Here is an 18853-nt window from a genome sequence, read left to right on the forward strand (position 1 = left end):
CCAACATTGGAGACACACGTCTTTAATCTCAATACCATAGAAGACCTAGAGGGCTGTACATACAGGCAGTGATGAGGCAGTCATGTATTTGGGTTTACAACCAATGAGAAGGTAGAATAGAAAGTCTATATAAAGACAAACAGACAGGAAGTAGGTCTTTTTTGGAGAGGTCTCTTCGCTTAAGAGGCTAGCTGTAGCAGGCAGGTAAGGCTCTTAGCTCTGATCTCTTGGCTTTCTTCTTTGTATTGGTTCTGTGTTTCTTATTTAATAAGATGGTTGGTTACATCTACAATCAGGTGTTTTAGGCACAGTAACACAGCTTTACAGAGTTAAACAAATGCAACATAAACAAAAGTAACACACCTTAAAGTAATATTCTACAATAGAGGCCATGTGTGTGCTTGCTGTAAGTCCTTCTGGGATGGAGGGTTTGCAATGTAACTGGTTTATTATTCATCATGACATGCCACTGACTATGTTTTAGAAGATACTGTTTGATAAAAGATCAGGGAATAGGAAAGAGCAGAGTTTGTGTAGGAAGCACTAGATATGTATTAGTCCACCCGAAAAAAGAAAAATATATTTGTTTTAACAACATTATTAGAAAATGATTTAGAAGAAAAAAATGTGAGGCTGGAAAGATGGCCCAGTAAAGTGTACTTGCTGTTCTTCCAGCAGACCCACATTCATTCTCAGCACTCACATTGGTCAGCTCATAACTCTGTAACTATAGTTGTAACTAAAGCTGTTACTATAGTTCTGGGGAATATGACACCCTCTTCTCTCCTCCATGGGTGCCTGTATACATATGGCACATAGTTACCCACACATACAACATAAATAAAAATAAATTATAAAATAAAATATCTTTGTTATAAAATTTCATTATTGTTGAGAATTTCCTACATGAATACAACAAAGTATGGTCATATACACCTCTATTTACGTCCTCCAACTCCCAACACATTCCATTTGCAACTTCATGTTATTGTTGGCGTCTTCTTTTCTATCTTTTTTATGATAAACTACTAAATCCAAATAGTGTTGCACATAAGAGATCCTTTAAAATGGCTCTATGCATTCATTTCTTCTCTTTCAAAAGAAATTGTGAAACAAAGTATCTTTTATGTTCTTGACTTTATTTCTTGGAGGGCAGGTGATCAAGGGTTGTGATATGTCATTCAAAATGTTGAAATCTTCTATTTTCTAGCTTCTTTAGATGAGACAGTATCCAGCCTTTACTTTGGACTTCACACTTTGATAAAGCATGCTCACTTGCCATTATCACCCTCCACAGCCCTGTGAAAACCCTGCAGGATCCAACTACACCCATTCTCTTTCCACCTCTTACTCTCAACCTCATGCTGGCCTGGCAGTGAGTCAAGACTTCTATTGATTGTCTCCTTTCCTCCAAAGTTCCCTAATAATCCTTTTATTATCTCCCTACCTGCATAATGGTGAGGAGCACCACTGTTTTATATTCAATTTTCATTTTATAAGAAATTTGTTAGAAAAAGACAGCCTAGGTGAAAATTCACCCATAATCAGGATATTATAAAAAGAAAGGGAATAGATATGTTTTCTGATTTCTTTTTCAATAAGCATAATTTAAATTTTTCCTTTTTTTTATTTGAATGTGTGTGCGTGTGTGTGTTTGTGTGTGTGTGTGCATGAGCATGCATTCAGTTTCATGCTTGCAATGGTGCAAGTGTAAAGGTCAGCAGACAGCTTGGTGGTTGTTTCTTTTCTTCCACTGTGTGGATTCTGGGATCAAACTCAGATCATAGGGTCTAATGGCATGAGCATTCACCTGTTGAGCCATTGTGCGGGTCCCAATGTATTTTAATGATGGTATTGATCACCATTGTTATCAGAAAAATAACAGTGGCTAATATTCTGTATTTAATGAGTGATTTCTTCACGCTAGGGAATACACCAAGTTGCTGTGTATGGATTATCAAAAGTCTATGATATATATGTATATATATGTGTGTGTATATATGTATAAAATATATATACATATATGATATATATGTGTATATATGTATAAAATATATATTTTTTATTCCAAGATCAGAAAGAAAAATCAGAATGACAGAGGAGTTACTTACCCAAACCTATAGATCTAGTAAGAGTTGCTGTAATGCGGAACCAGCCCTACAAAGCCTGCATATTTAAGCACACAATACTGTTCATTATAGCATTTGGAATGGAAGCTGTAGAATCACAAAGGGGACCTGTTAAGGGTACAGAATCTTAAGGTCTCTCTATAATTTATAAAATTAGTATTATGGAGTGTAACCTAAGGATAGGAAACTTCTGAGGTTTTTCTGATGTACTCTGCACCTTAATAAGTACTTTGCACTCTGGAGGCTGCTAACCTGGAATTTAAAAAAGACAGCTTTCTCCTAGAATGATGACATTTGTGTAGAGAGTGGCATATCCTAGTTATCCCTCAGCATTGGGAACAGGGTATATGAAACTATGGGAAACCCCACAAAGCTTGGTGAGAGGATTAGAGCAAATCAGAGCTTACTCTCCCATTTTCTCTTTCAAGCAACTGTGGATCATTGCCTCAATAGCTAGGTTCCTTTGGATCAACTGAAAAACAGGCCAATAACAAATGCTTCTGGAGCAGGTATCTTGCCTCTTCTTTGTCTTGATCACTATTATGTTCTTCTTCTCCAAATGAATGTAAAACACTAGTGTGTTGAGAGGGCCCATTGGAAAAAGTTTTAACTGAAGAATGAGTTAAAGAAAATCATTTTCAAACTACTGAGACTTTTTTTTCTATATGGAAAGTAGAACATTCTATTTACTTTCTTTAGACCATCTATTATAGTTCATAAACCCCAGCATCCAGCTGAAATTACAAACCCCTGGAGAGTTTGATAAACAGCAATGGTAGGCCAGATTTGGGATTGGGGGTAAGTATACACTATCTAATGCAGCATCTACTGCATTATGTTCCTCTAGCTGCTAATCTAGCAACTCACCTGAGAATCAATGCTCTGTACTTTAGATGAAAGAATAATTTGTGGAGGGATAGCTGGAGATATGACTAGATGATATAGCTGCAACCATGCAAGCATGAAGACCTATGTTCAGATCCCCTGCACCTACATAAAAGCTTGGTATGGTAGCACCTATCTGTAACCCCAGCATTGATGGGGACAGAAACAAGTGGATTCCTAGAGCTCATTGACTACGCAGTCTAGTGAAACTGTGAACTCTAGGTTCCATTAAAGACTCTACTCAAAGAAGAAAGTGAAGAGCAATTGAGGAAGATGCTGATTGTTGACCTCTGTTCTCCATGTAGATGTACACATATGTGCACACAGCCACACAAACATGTACACACCTCATACATATAAATAATGTAAAGAAAGAGTAATTCTGGGGGATGTTTTATAATGCAATGGATTTGAATCCTGTGACTAAGGATACCAAAGTATGTGATATCTCCATTTAGATGTCACAGAATCAGAATTCTATGACATAAGAATTCAATCATAGCTGGGCATGATGACACACACCTTTAATCCCAGTACTCAGTATGCAGAGGCAAGTGGATCTCTATGAGACTGAGGCTAGCCTGGTCTACAAAGAGAGTTCCAGGACAGCCAGGGCTGATACACAGAGATACCCTGTCTTGAAAAATAAAAAAGAAAGAAGAAAGAAAAATAATTGAATCATATGACTCAATTGGGTCACTGAAGTGTCTCTTGAGTAATGGGAGAGTTCTGAAGTTGAGTGATATGACTGAATTTAGAAATAGTTTTTGATGCAGTCCTCTGGTGTGCTGACATTTCTGAGACTCGTGGAAATTCCTTCTTTAGGTTTCTACCTCTGTAAATCAAGAACAAAAATCCCTACCTCACAGGTTCTACAGATCACTTATTTATCTTACAGAAACATTTCTTTTAAGTTTTGCAGTATGGCTCAGGAGGCAGACTATTCTCTTGTCCTTGCTTTCCACTGGGTTCAATCTATGGACAGTAGACATAGCAGTTATAAGTGCTGAAGGAGGACTGTGTGTGCTCCTGTTAACTCCTTGTGAGATCACTACTTTTGGCTGTTTTCCAGTAGGGTCAGGTTTTGCTCTCATCCAGACTGCCTCTACTTGGGTTCTTAGAATATTGCTTAACCCTGGTCCCTCTGTCTAGAAATGGGTAGTAAAAGCTGATTGCCATTTAATGTGATGTACTATTCTTTATTCATTTCTTATTTATTATTTTTTAGTCACCTATTTATTTGGGAGCCTTTTACATGATCATAGCATATATTTTACTCCCATCCCTCTCTCTCTCCCCTCCAGATCCTCCCATAAACCCTCCAAATTTTATGATATCTTTTTTATTATTATTGTGACATGAATATTCACTTGTATGTATATATGTATATATAATCTATATTACATCCATACCTACTGAGTTTATTTAGCTTTGCTTGTGTGCTCAATATCTTATCAAAATCCATTTGAATATATCCCTCATTCACACTGACACTTTCACTGCTAAAACTGAGATAAGAGAAAATGTCAGGAATGTAGGCATTGCCTTTTGCTTTATGCTATCAGTTAATAAGTATCCAGAAATTTAAATAGTCATCATTACAGCTTTTCTAAATTTTATTTTTTAACTTTGTTTTAATTTATTCTTTGTTTCTTTCACATTTTGCATCTAGATCCCATTCATTTCCCATCCCTTCATATCCGCCTTGCAACCCCTCCCCACAAATAAAATAAAAGTTAAGAGAAAAAAAGAGAGAAATTAAAAAAGAGGAAAAAAACAAAACTCTCATCATGGAAGCTGTAGTGTGACACAGTGAGTGGCTGGGGATGTCTTTCTGCATGCTGTGAATGTGTTGCTCTGATTGATTGATAAATAAAATGCTGATTGGCCACTATCAAGGCAGGAAGTATAGTATAGGTGGGATAAGCAGAGAGGGAAATGCTGGGAGGAGGAAAACTGAGTCAGGAGACACTGCCAGCTGCCATGAGAAGCAAAATGTAAAGTACCATTAAGCCACAAGCCAAGAGGCAACTTATAGATTAATAGAAATGGGTTAATTTAAGATATAAGAACTAGAGAGCAAGAAAGCCTGCCATGGCCATACAGTTTATAAGTAATATAAGTCTCTGTGTGCTTATTTGGGTCTGAGCAGCTTTGGGCCTGGGAGAGACTGGAGAAAACTCCAACTACAGTGAGTCATACAGTAAAGCCTTCTATCCATATATCTTTACTTGCATGTGCTTGTTGCAAAGAGTCATTAGTCTGGGTCGAGGCCTCTGGTTTGGTGTCTGCTATACTATCAATGCTGGGCTCTCACTGGGACTCCTCTTGACTATCCTGTTGTTGCCCTGTGTTAGGGAGGTCCTGCAGCTTTGGGTCTGCAGGATTGGACCCTTCACGTGGTCCAGCAGATCATAGAGAGGGTGGATGTTAGGGTGGGCCAACTCATAACACTGTTACTGGGCCTGAGTAGTTACAGGGTTGGTCAGCTTACCAGTTCTCCCTTGTCTTCACAACCAGGGTGGTCTCTCTAGCATTGCCCAGGCTATTTCACACCTTGCAGCAATGAGCAAGGGTGAGGCTAATTCTCCTGCTTTACGTCCTCAGAGTCAGTTCTCCCACACCTATACCATCAGGGCCAGCTGTACTGTGTTGCCCAGGCAAAGTGCAGGGGCCATTCTCCCAAGTGCTGCAGGTGGTAAGGGGCAGGGGAGAAAGCATCTCTCCTCTGCCCACACCACCAAATGGCAGATGAGGGGTGGGGCCAGATCTCCCATGCTTACAACTTAGGGACTGGGTTACCCACACCTCCACCAACAGGGTCAGCTCTATTGTGTTGCCCAGGTGAGGTGCAGGGCCTGTTCTCCCTAGTGTTGCAGTGGGTGAGGAGTAGGGGCAGCTCTCCCACTCTTATGACCTCAGAACCAGCCCTCCTAACTGCCTCAGGAGTAGAGAGCTGGGGGAGGGCATCTCATCCCCCCACCCCACCATATGGCAAATGTGGGGAACAGATCTCCCATGCTAACTTTTTTAGAGTGGCTTGCTTGTGCCCCTGTCAACAGGGTCAGCTCTGCTATGCTGTCCAGATAAGGTGCAGTGCCTTCTTTCCCAAATGTTGTGGCTGGTAAAAGGGAATGTCAGCTCCTTTGCCAACTGGAAGTGGTAGGGGTAAGGGGAGAGAACATCTTTCCCTTACCCCCACCACCACATTGCAGATGAGGAAGGCAATACCAGCTATGCCCCTCTCATGTCCTCAGGGCTGGCTCACCACCCCTGTTTACAGGGTCAACTCTACTGTGCTGCTCAGCTGAGGTGCAGGTCCCATTCTCCTAAGGGCTGCAGCTGGTGAAGGGTTGGGTCAGGTCCCCGACCTGCAGCAGGTATAGAGGGGCAAGGAGAGGAGGGCAGCTTTTCCTCACTTGTGCCACCACATGGCAGATGAGAGGGGTGCAACCTGCTCTCTCATTTTTACCCCCTCAGGGCCAGCTTGCCCATACCCCTGCAAACAGTGTCTGCTCTATTGTGCTGTCCAGGTGAGGTGTAACAACCTTCTCTCCTGAGTGCTTCAGCCAGAGTGGGGTAGGATCAGTTCTCCCTGGTGTTGCAGCCAGTGAGGGGCAGGGCCATTTGTAGCTTGATTTTTCCGCCTTGCCCACAGTCAGGACAAATCTCTGTCACCCGCCAGTCCCACAGCCGCTCAGACCCAACCAAGTAAACACAGAGACTTATTTTACTTACAAACTGCATGGCCGTGGCAGGCTTCCTGCTAACTGTCCTTATCTTGCTAACTGTGCTTTTATCTTAAATTGATCCATTTCCATACATCTATACCTTGCCATGTAGCCAGCTTGGTATATTTGGGAATTTGGGCATAGCTTCTCTTAACTACTTCGTGCTGGAGGGGGGCGCTGTATCTTATGGGGATGCAAAGAAAATTTTAGGATCATGGAGTAGTCCGTGAGACCTTATCGTCTGAGCCAGTTGCCTTGAAACGATTCTGGATGTTGGATCATCTGGGCCATGGTGTCATCGGAGACCTTTCAGGTGGTCTTGGCTGGTCAAACCTGATGTATCTTAATCTGGAACAAATCCATAGCCTCTGGCTTTCTGTAGAGACAAAAGCAGAGTCTCCTTTCCAAAGTAACACATCCTTATATCCAAATTTTAAAGTCAAGATATCTTTAATATATACATATTGGTTTAACTCAACATCTTTTACGATCAAATGTTTTTCTGCAGTTAAAAATTCCAAAGACAATATAATCCAAACTCTCTGTGTGATATCCATCTTTACATGGCTTATTTTTTATATTACTTTTACTTTCTCTTTAAAGACTTTATTTTTTTAAACTTTCTATTTCTTTATATAACTGTCTATGTTCCTTTTCCTCTCTCTTCCAAGCCTATGTACATTTTTACACACATTGTAAAGCATTTAAAGTCTTGTTCCATCTGAATCTGTCTTATTGCAAACTTATTGCTTTAAACTGTAGCCTTCTAAGCCCGAAACGGCTCTGTGGCTGCTGGCTCCGCCCCCTTCAATTTCCCAACTTGGCGGTGGTACGTTTTCCACCAGCTCTGGGAGCCATCAAGTCTCAGAAATAGTGGGTCTACACTTTTATCCAAGCATCGTGTAGCCCAGAAATCTCTTTTTTTGTTTTGTAACTAGCAAAGGCTAAATCCACCACGCAGCTTAATGTTCCATTTGCAGAGGCCTCATTCCCGCCATACTGCAGGTCAAGCGCACACGCCAGGAACCCGCCAGTAACTCAAACCCGCAGCTGCTGCTCATTTGAGAGAGAGAATTAGGAACTGTGGGGCGTTTACCGATGTCACCGTTCCTGGAGAACTTACCGACGTCACCGCTCCGTGTGTTGAGTTCTGAATCCTCTTTACCACCACGCGAGGATTCTTCTCAGATCACACTTTATTGGAGCGCCTCTTGGTTAAGGGACTTTGTCTTTAGTATTTTTTTTTTCATAACACCGGCCTTTATCCCTGTTCATTTGTCCTTTTTCTTTAGTCCCTTTTTTTTTTCTTCCTTTTTTTTCTTTAGCCCTTTTTTTCTTTAGCCCCATGTTCGGGCGCCAAATGTAGCTTGATTTTTCCGCCTTGCCCACAGTCAGGACAAATCTCTGTCACCCGCCAGTCCCACAGCTGCTCAGACCCAACCAAGTAAACACAGAGACTTATTTTGCTTACAAACTGCATGGCCGTGGCAGGCTTCCTGCTAACTGTCCTTATCTTGCTAACTGTGCTTTTATCTTAAATTGATCCATTTCCATACATCTATACCTTGCCATGTGGCTGGTGGCTTACTGGTGTCTTCACATGCTGCTGGTCATGGCAGCGGCTGCAGTGTCTCTGGTCATGGCGGCGGCTGCAGCGTCTCCTTCTGCCTTTCTGTCCTTTTATTTCTCCTCTCTGTTAGTCCCGCCTATCTTTCCTGCCTAGCCACGGCCGATCAGGTTTTATTTATTAAGCAATCAGAGCAACTTGACATACAGACCATCCCCCAGCACAGCCAAGTGCAGACCATCTCAAACACCTGCACTCAGGCCCATGGTCCTAATCATCCTCTATACGGACCTGCTGGGTAACGCCACAAAGAACCCAAGAAGGGCTCCCACAGGACAAACAGAACATCCCACAGCAGCCATTGCTTTCCTTTAAGCCTTGAGTGGAATCAGGAGCCATGGACATCATCACAGTCCATGGCTACATTAAGGCCATGAACCCAGAGGTTGACCCTGGCAGCAGACCAGGTCCAGGCATCACCATGTCCCTGGGTGATAGTGAAGATACCCACCTCAGTCCACTCCTCACAGCTTTCACCTCTTCAGATATGCCTCTGTCCACAGGAAATGAACCATTCTCTCTCTCTCTCTCTCTTTCTCTCTCTCTCTCTCCCTCCCTCTCCCCCTCTCCCACTCCATCCCCAAACCACACTATACATTTGCTCACCATAATAACATCTGTCTTCCCAGTGCCACAAAGGGCCAGAGGGCCTGAGTTTTCTTCCTGAAGCCCAGGGTGGACCCCTGGACCTGAGTGTCTTTGTCTCACTCAGTCCTTCATGGCCCTGGGTAAGAGCATGCTTCTCTCTCAGAGCCCAGTGTGGTCAACCCCAGGTCTGTTTATGGGTCTCTTTGTCCTGCTCAGTTGGTCTTGGTGCTGGGCAGGGCCATGCTTCTTCCTTGGAGCCTGAGGAAGTATGCTGTCATTGCAACTTTTCGTATGAGTGGTATTCACCCTTGGTTGGTTGACTGAACCTGTAATATACAATAGTATAAGAAAAACTTGTTAATTACTTTTTATTTGTCTGCAGGTCCCACTCAAATAACTTAAACTCTATGCCATAGTATCCTCAATCACTTGTAAAATTACTTTTCTATTTTTTGAATCATCTAAGTGTATTTTCTGATGCTGTAAATAAATATTCATGATTGAGTCATTTATAAAGAAAAATATATTTCATACTGCTCTGGAAGCTGTGAGACCCAAGGCTAAAAAGCTCCATCATGATAGACAAGCTCATTGCTAGTATAGTCTCTGTAGCAACTTTCAGTGGCATAGTGTAGCATGTGACAAAAGAAATACATACATAAGGCAGATCTAAATTGGATTTTTTAACAGATCCATTCATAGCACAAATCATAAACCTTGTAAATCCAAATTATGAATGAACTAATGGAGGAGAGTCAGTCTTTATGGTCTAGTCACCTATTAGGGGTCACATCTCTTTCTTCTTCTTAAATGCATTGCAGTAGGGACTAAATTTTAACAAGTTTTGTTAGAAATACTCAATACTATGACATCTGTATTATTGACATTAAACTTTCAGATTGTTTGTTATTGGTTAGTGTGAGGATAACTGCTATATTCCTTCTTTTCTTTGTTTTGATAATCAAAAATATTATTGAGTTTGTTCTCCCCTTGTTAAAATGCCATCAGTGAATGCAACAAATCCATGGCCAGATGGAAAGGAAGAGTAAATATGAGTCTTTGATGTCATCGGGGAACTGTTATGTCACAGCCATTCTGAACAAAATGATCTTCATTTCTATTTATATGAGAAAAATAAACCTCAAGTGGGTAACCTGCAGTTGTTGGCTTTTTACTGTTTGTATGCCAATGGAATCCTGACATATACTATTCAGAGGATGAACCAAGCTGAGTCAGGTGATCATCATCAGGAAATGTCTTGCAGGCACAAAAGAATTATTCTGAGAAATGGAGACAAGATTAAAAAATGCAACTGATTTTTTGCATTTCCTCTGTATCCCATTGTGTCAGTGAGCTGTCTACCACTGTGACAAAATACCTTAAATAGAAACCTTTCTGGAAGGAAAGATTTATTTTAATTTAGTGTCACAGGTTTCAGGCCATAATCATTTGGTCCCATTGCTGTTGATGTCAAGGCAAGACATTCTTATGCATAGTAATTTCTTACTTCATATCAACTGAGAGCCAAATAGAGAGCCAACAGGGGCCAGTGTCTTAGTCCTAATAACCTGTTTAAGATTACATTCTTAAGTGACCTTACTTCCTCCTTTGAGACTTGACCTCTGAAAGGATCCACTATGTCCCAACAGTGACAGACTGGGAAATAAGCCTTCAACACATGGGCCCTTTGGGGACGTTTATCCAAACTGTAGCAACAATGATGAGTGATTTCCTAAACAAAGCTGTTCTCATTTTGGCCATAATACTTTCCACATCCTTGACACTTGGTAATTAAATATTTACTTGCTAAATATGCTTAGTAAAGATTATGGCTGATAATATTTATGAACAATGACACATAGACTATATAACAAGGCTTACTTTAGTAATATTTGTTATTGGTCTCTCTAATTTTCATGACATGAATAGTAACATGAGGAGACTGCCAGTGTGCCGAAGACAATGTGCAGGGAATGGCAGATTCTCAGAAGCAGTTACACAATCAAATGAAGAAATGAAAGTGAGTAAGTGTTGTGTGTCTACATGGGATCCCAATGACTTAGAAAATTGCATAATCTTAAAGATATATTAAATTTTGGTACTTAAGTAGCTGCTTTGTTGTTTTCCATACTTTTTCAAAAATTGAAAGATGAAAATGTTGAGAGGCTTACAAAACAAGATAAAATGATTTGTAGTCTTGTCATCTACACTTAAATTTTTTGCTGAGCGCCTATGATGCATATTCTTTTTGTTAGCAGTAACTTCCTTCTATTGTCTCATTCTGTTAACATTTTTTTGAAAATTAGCTTGGTAATTATGATGGATTTTCCAGATCTTCTCTTTTAAGCAAATGATGCATATAGCTGTCATTTTTGCTTTGATTTACAAATCTGTAGAGTGTTCAATTACTTTCACTACACTCTCAATATTGCAAATTGCCACAAATGTCCTTCTGATGAAAGTGGTTTGTTCAAAGATTCCTCCTTTACTGTCCTTCTGGGTACAGTATTACTGTAAGACACATTCAAACCTTATTATCCTTGTCATCATTTGACATATGTGTACAATAGCTGATGTTTTTAGTGCATCATTGATATTATCAAATTGTATTGTGCATTTTATTTGGTTGATGTGTTATGTCATTGTGGTGTTATTTACAAATTTATATTTTTAATCTCAGAAATCATCTAGCATTCACATTTTTTGAAGTGCTAGTGAAGCGCCAACAAAGTAATTAAAAATATAAATAAGTCAAAGCCAAGAGACTTTGAGGGACTTTATTATCTAATATTAGTTTGGGAAAGAAGAAAGGAAGAGACAGAAGCTGCTTTAGGAAACACAACTCTACTAGAGTAAGTTGAATCCTAGCTTCCCTTTAGAACATGTCTGTGCCATCGTTTCTGGTAGACTGTTACTGAGGAATGAGAAAGTAACTCTATTAGTTTCTTTCTGTGTTGCATTGCTGTGATCAAAAAACTGACAAGAAGTGACTTAGAGGAAGATGGGTTCATTTGGCTTATAGTTCACTATGTGACTTCTTACAGTTGAGAAGTCCTGGCAGTTGAAGCATAAGGGAGTTGGTCACATTGATGCACTCATGAAGTAGAGGTAAATGAATGCCAATCAATGTTCAGCTCACTTTTTCCTTTTTATTCTGTATACAGCTTCAGCTCTTGGAATGGTGACACCAACATTTAGAGTGGATATTCCCACCCCTATTAACCAGATCTAGAAAAATCTCTTGCAGACACACACAAAAGTTTGTCTCCTTGTTGATTCCAGATATTGTTGGCAATCAATATTATCCATCATATACTGCTTATTAGAATTTTGATACATAAATTCTACTATTTTCAGCAGCTTTTTGTTTTCTATTTGTCCTTCCTTTCATTCTGAAAAACTATGAAAAACATCTACAAATTATTATTTTTCTGAAATACATTCTTCTGTCAGTTGACCAACATATTATTTTAGGTACTTGCTTTTCTGGGAACAAAATGCTGATAAAGGCATTGGGTTATACACAAAATATGAGTCTTTCTTATAGTCCATATTGTTAAGAGCTGGGTAATTTTCATGATTACTTTTCTCATCAGGTAGTGTGCATAGCACCTTCTAGTACTATAATAGCTAACCAGTAGGGATAAAGCTGTTAGGCCAATACCCAGAGCATGATATTTTGTGTTCTGACAAAGCTTGCCTGGAAATCAGAGAGCAGAGCTAGTCACTGGTTAACCATAGAGACCAGGTGGTGGTGACTCACATCTTTAATCTCAGCACTTGGGAGGCTCACACCTTTAATCCCAGAACTTCAGACGCTCACACTTTTAATCTCAGTATAATTGGGAGGTGAAGACAGGAATATAATGCAAGTGGAGTCAGGATCTTGGGCCCCCTTTTGATCAGAGGATCTGATCAAATGATCAATGACTGATCCATTGATTCCCTGATCATTTATGTTATCCCCCTGATATTTGACTCCTGATTTTTATTGATAAGACTAAATTCACACTTCATGTGGTGCCCCGACATATGACAAGAATTTCTACATAAAGCCTGAAAAGGCTTTAAAAGGGATTTTAAACACACAAAAAATGGAGTCAAACTTGGCTTCTTGGAAACTGCTTTTTTTTTCTTAGATAGGCTCTGTTTGCTAGCAGCAAGCAGAGATGTGGCTCATTTAAGAGAGGGCTTCCTGACTCAGTGCTAGTGACAAAACCCACAGGGCTCTTTTAAGAGGCCCTGCTACCAAACACATAAATGAAGTTATGAGCAGTAGGCAGCAAGCTACTCAATGGCAGTGTAGACCCAGAAGCTCCCCAGAGTTGGGGAGGTGAGCATGGCTCTTGCCAATGCCTCTGCCATGAAGCTGTACTCTTAGGGAAAGAGGAATGGCAGAGCCAGTCACCAGGGCAGAGGCAGAAGTCCTATCCATGCTGCTTAGCAGTTTAAAGGCTCATGTGGTCAGAAAAAGATAGAGATATGCAATAAAGACAGATTTAAATGGAAAAAACAAAAACAAAACCTCTAAATGGTTTACAGTATTTTGAAAAATGTGTGTAGGCTTAGGAGAGAGTAAAGAAAGGATAGAAACAGTCATAGATTCAAAAAAATGATTTAAAAATAATAGTAAAGTCCTTAAAAAGGGAATAGAGTAATAAAAATGTGATAAACCATGTAAAGATGGAAAATTCACAGAGAGTCTGGATTCTATATTTTATTGTGTTGTCTTTAGATTTTTTTTTTACTGTTAATGGGCAAATGATCACTGCTGAGAGACATTTGATTGTGAAAGCTACTAAATTAAACCAACATATATATTTTGAAAATATCTGATCATCAAAATTTAAGTGAAAAGATACGTTACTTTGGGTGAAGAGGTTCTGCTTTTATTTCCACAGGAAATTAGAGGCTCTATATTCATTCTAGGTTAAGAAAAAAAATCAGGTTTGATTGAGGCAGATCCCCTGAAAAATCTTTGATGGGAGCAGATGGCCCAGATGATCCAAGGATTCAGAATGCCTCTGTTGCAGTTTCCTCTGAGTTCTGCATCCAGAATGGCTTCAAGGCTGCTGCTGGCTAAGATGATCCAGCCTCACAGAATTCTCCAGTCAGGATTTGACCATAATCCTGAATTTTCTCAGGGTCCCCCAAAGATTATCAGCAGTAAGTGGTCTAGAGAACTCCTTCCACATTCCCATATGATGGGTAATGGATATTTATTATCATTTAAGGGTGGTTGAGTACAATTTGTTACTGGTAATGGTTAAGAAAAAAAGTTGAACAAAGGAGATTAGATTCAAGGATCTCATTTTAAAAAGAAAAGAGTGGATATAGAAATATGGTAATGCAAGTTAGGATAGAAAGTGAGTTAGGTACAACACTTTGACTCACCAAAGTGGGAGAGATAATGGAGTATTTTCTTTGAATTTGTCAAATGTAAATGGACTAGACATTGTTAATGTAATTCTTGACTATAGTTATTGACTTACTGTATTTAGATAAAAAGGGGGAAATGTATGATATTTTGACTGTGTTCTGACAAATAAGACTTACCTGGAGATCAGGGGCAGAGAAAGCCACTAGTCACCTATGGAGGCCAGGCAGTGGAGTCTGATGCCTTTAATCCAGCACAACTGGATAGGAATATAAGGTGGGTGGAGACAGGATCTTGGCCCTGTTTTGGTCTGAAGATCCAGAGAGTAAGAAATCACACGGGGATAAGGAGAAACCTCATGCTAGGGAAATTCCCAGAAATCCACAAGGATGACCACATCTTAGACTACTAGCAATAGTTGAGAAAGTGCCTGAGAAGGCCTACCCTGGTAATCAGATTGGTGAATACCCTACTGTCATCATAGAACATTCATCCAGTAACTGATGGAAGCAGCCAAGCACCAGGCCGAGCTCCAAGAGTAAAGTTGAAGAGAGATTCTATGAGCAAAGGGCATCAAGATAATGATGGGGAAACCTATAGAGACAACCAAACCAAACTAGTGGGAACTCATGAACTTTAGACCAACAACTGTGGAGTCTCCATGGGACTGGACTAGGCCTTCTGCATAAGTGAAACAGCTGTGTACCTTGGTCTATTTAAGAGCTCTGTGGCAGTGGGATCAGGATCTATCTGTGGTGCATGAGCTGACTTTTTGGAGTCCATTATCTATGGTGGTACACCTTTCACAGCCTTGATGCAGGGGGAGGGCCTTGGACATGTCTCAACTGAATATACCAGACTTTGCTGACTCCCCATAGGAAGCCTTACCTTTTTGGAGGGAATGGGGAGTGGGTTGGGGGGAAGACTGAGGGGAAGGAGGAAGGAAAAGAAGGGGATCTGTGATTGGTATGTAAAATGACTCAAACAGTTTCTTAATAAAGAAAAAAAGAAGTCACTAGTGGCTGTTGCTTTGCTTTTCTGATTTTTCAAGTTATTACCCCAATATTTGACTCCTGGTTTTTAATCCATGGTCTTTGATACAAGTACATAGTCTCTTCAGCAAAAAGGTCATGAGTCACAGTAACAATCAGCCTGGGATGACATCCCCACTAATGCAATAGTGGTTTGAACATTATGAGAGTAACTACATTCTAGTTGGATTTAACTCCTGCTTCACAAGAGGAAGCCCATCACTGGCACCTTTATCAGGGCCAATAATCTGTGATACCATAGGTACCATGAGAGAACCTACCACCATTACTGTGCTAAATGGACATACTATTAAGTTGACTTCTAATGATTTACTGTTATACTCATAGATTATTAAATCTCAAACGTTATCAGAGAAACATCTATTTGGAGTAGATGGTGATTAAACAAAGACTAGCAACTGGCTAAGGTGTAGAGAATTAGAGACTGTGAAATGCTTAGGCCTAAATGGAACATCTGTACTGCACACTTCCTTCCAAGGCTCAGAGATCATTCAGGAGGAGTGAAAAGACTATAAGAGCTAGAAACAATGAATTAATGCAAGGAAATACTGTCCTCTTGCCACAAAAGGGCAGCTACACATATAGTTGACAACAGTTATGACAGCTTGTACAGTCCCTGTGAACCTCAAAGCCAGACCAAATCCCATCATGGAGAATAGAGGGAGGTCTGAAGTTCTACCAGAAGACATGGACCTATTGGCAACTTATAGCTGCTAAAAGTGGGAGAGTCAGTTTTATACAGAGAGAGATAAAGTGAAAGAGTGTGGAGGTGGGATGGTGGTGGTTGTGAGGATCTGAGTGGAGTTCCGGGAGGGGAAACTATGATCAAAATATATTGTAAGTTTTTTTTTTCAATAAAATACAAAAGAATATGAAGTACTGTGAGAGTGTAGCTCAGTGGTAGAATAATCACCTAGCGTGGATTGAGCACTGGGTGGGCACTGGGTTTGCTTACTAACAAAACAAAATTCTCATTCCTTGAAAAGAGTGGAAAGAAGCCATAAGCAGCTTCATCGTTATGTTTATATACATGGCCTGTGACCCTGATAGTTATATTGTGATCATTAATTTTATATGTCAACCTCACTGAGCTAAGTGGGCAGATATTGGGTCAAACATTTTTTCTGAATGTTTCCATAGGGTATTTTCAGGTGAGATTAACATTTAATTTGATAGGCTTTCAGTAAAGGAGATTTTCCTCTGTAATACAGATGGACTTCATCCAGTCAGTTTAAGCCTTGACTAGAGCAAAAAATTTTCCTGTAACAGGCATTCTTTGGAATTTAAATGTGTTGTCAGCTCCAACCTGGGTTTTCAGTTTTCTAGGCCACACTCCATGTTATTGTACAGAGTATTCGTTTCTTTTCTCTGGAAAATCCCCAAGCAATCTTTATTCCTTCTTTGAAATTAGTGATGTTTCACACAGTTCTGCATGTTCCTCATACCTAATACATTGTAACTGGCAGTTTTACGGAAAGCTGGGGTTGCTGTAAGACTACTCTATCCAAAGCTATTTGTACCATACTTAAAAGATAGGTTATTTTGTCAATGATAAAAAGTTACTTTCAGAAATATGTAAAAATCTGCACCCATGTGAGCTCAGTGAGCTTCCCTATCCTGTACATTCTTAGAGCCTTTAGGATACTGGTTACACAGGAATCCTCAAACATTCATGAACTTTTGTGATGCTGAGTATTTTGTGGGACCTGGATTCTTAGAACTTTGCTTTGGGTGGGATAGGATCTGACATCTATTTTTGCTACATTGGGATTTGCTTATTTCTAAATCTGTGAAACTTGGAGAAGAGGAAATGATTTGGTGGCACTTTGAATTAAATTGAAGTTGGAGAGGTTATGAGTGTTTTTCTAATGGTTTAATGACCTAGTGTTTATTTTTAATATGTTTCACTATTGTTAGAGTTGTGAGATATATTCTAGTGATAAGGTCAAAGTGTTGATATGCAATGGAGAAGAAGATACCAGAATTATTTAGAAGAGAGTCCTTCAAAATATGTTTGGTGTTGGCCCATAAATTGTGTTATATTCATCTGAAAATCAAGGAAGTATGGGGAAAAGATTTTTATAGTATTTCAAGAAAATAATCTTTGTTGCTGATGATGAAAAGCTAGAATATGTATTTTTATAAATCTTTTAAAATGTATTTCCATACTAATAATTTTAAGTTGATTTTACCAAGTTACTGATCTGTCATAGATTGGCAATTAAAATAATTTAAGATGGTACAGATAGTTGTGGGTTCTATGTTGGTTGAGAAACTGCCCATTGGGAAATAAAACTGACCAGAGATCTACTCTGGGCAAGAGCAAGGAATGATAATGTATGAACAAGAAATGCTGTGAATGAGACTTAGAACTGGCTGCAAATATGCATATATAGGTCACATATATCTAGGGTATAGCAGGGAGTGGAAGGTGGTAGAGGAAGTTTAATACTTTCAGAGAAGGCCTTTGCTGGTTTGTGTTTTTTGTCAGATGGCAAAGTGTTATGACGGAACAGTATTGGGCAGCTTGGCCAAATTCTGTTCCCCTTTGGGAGATCAGTCCAGCTGTTCACCAAGTACTCTATGGGCTTTATTAGTCCATTTGTAAATAGGAGTGTGAGTGTAAAGAGTGATGATTTCTCGAACAGCTTATGTGAGTATGTTACTTGGCAGAGAAAACTCTAATTAAGTTGTTTAGAGTAAGCCAAAGATAACTTACTGTTTACATGAGAACATTCTCAGTGCTGTGTTCTCTGGCCCTCCTCATTTATTCCTAGATCAGCTCAAGAATGTTATTTGATTTTATTTCTTCTAGTTGTCAAGTCAAACAATTTCTTCTAGTTGTCAAGTCAAACACTTGCCAGATGTGTATTCTTTAAAGTAAGCCTCTTATGGTTAGTTATTTAAAATGATGATTTTCCTGGCCAGTACATTGTCCCATCTCCCATGAAGCTTCAGTGCTGGTGTCACATTTTAAGAAGAAAAATTTCCATCTCAGTGAAGAAGATGGTGATAAAACAAGCATTTTAGGATTTTGAGAAAAGCACTTATGACAAATGTATTCATGAAAATGGAGGCAATGTATATTAGTAATGTGACACTGTTTTTCTTCTAAGTCTTGAAGTGACCAATTACCTAAGCTGAATATTGTTCCTTATCTCTTTTTAGTAAGTTGTGAATACATAAAGTTTCAGACACATTTGAAAAGGGTGAACTTCCATTTGCAATGCAGAAAGGATAATGAAAAATCAGCAGCTAATTTTAGACTTTTAACTGTTTCTTTTGATTTCTGAAACATGCTTTCTTTGCCTTCTTTGGCTTTTATTCCTATATGGTGTTCCTGTTGATACTTGATTTACTACAAATCCAGGTGTTATTCTGTTGGGAAGCTGCTGAACTGCTGTTTTAGTGAAAGGTTAGTTGGCAGTGTGAATTCTGAAGTTGTAAGCATAGCTCTCACTCCT

Source organism: Peromyscus maniculatus, chromosome 3 (assembly GCF_049852395.1).
Source record: "Peromyscus maniculatus bairdii isolate BWxNUB_F1_BW_parent chromosome 3, HU_Pman_BW_mat_3.1, whole genome shotgun sequence".
NCBI classification, from domain to species: domain Eukaryota; kingdom Metazoa; phylum Chordata; class Mammalia; order Rodentia; family Cricetidae; genus Peromyscus; species Peromyscus maniculatus.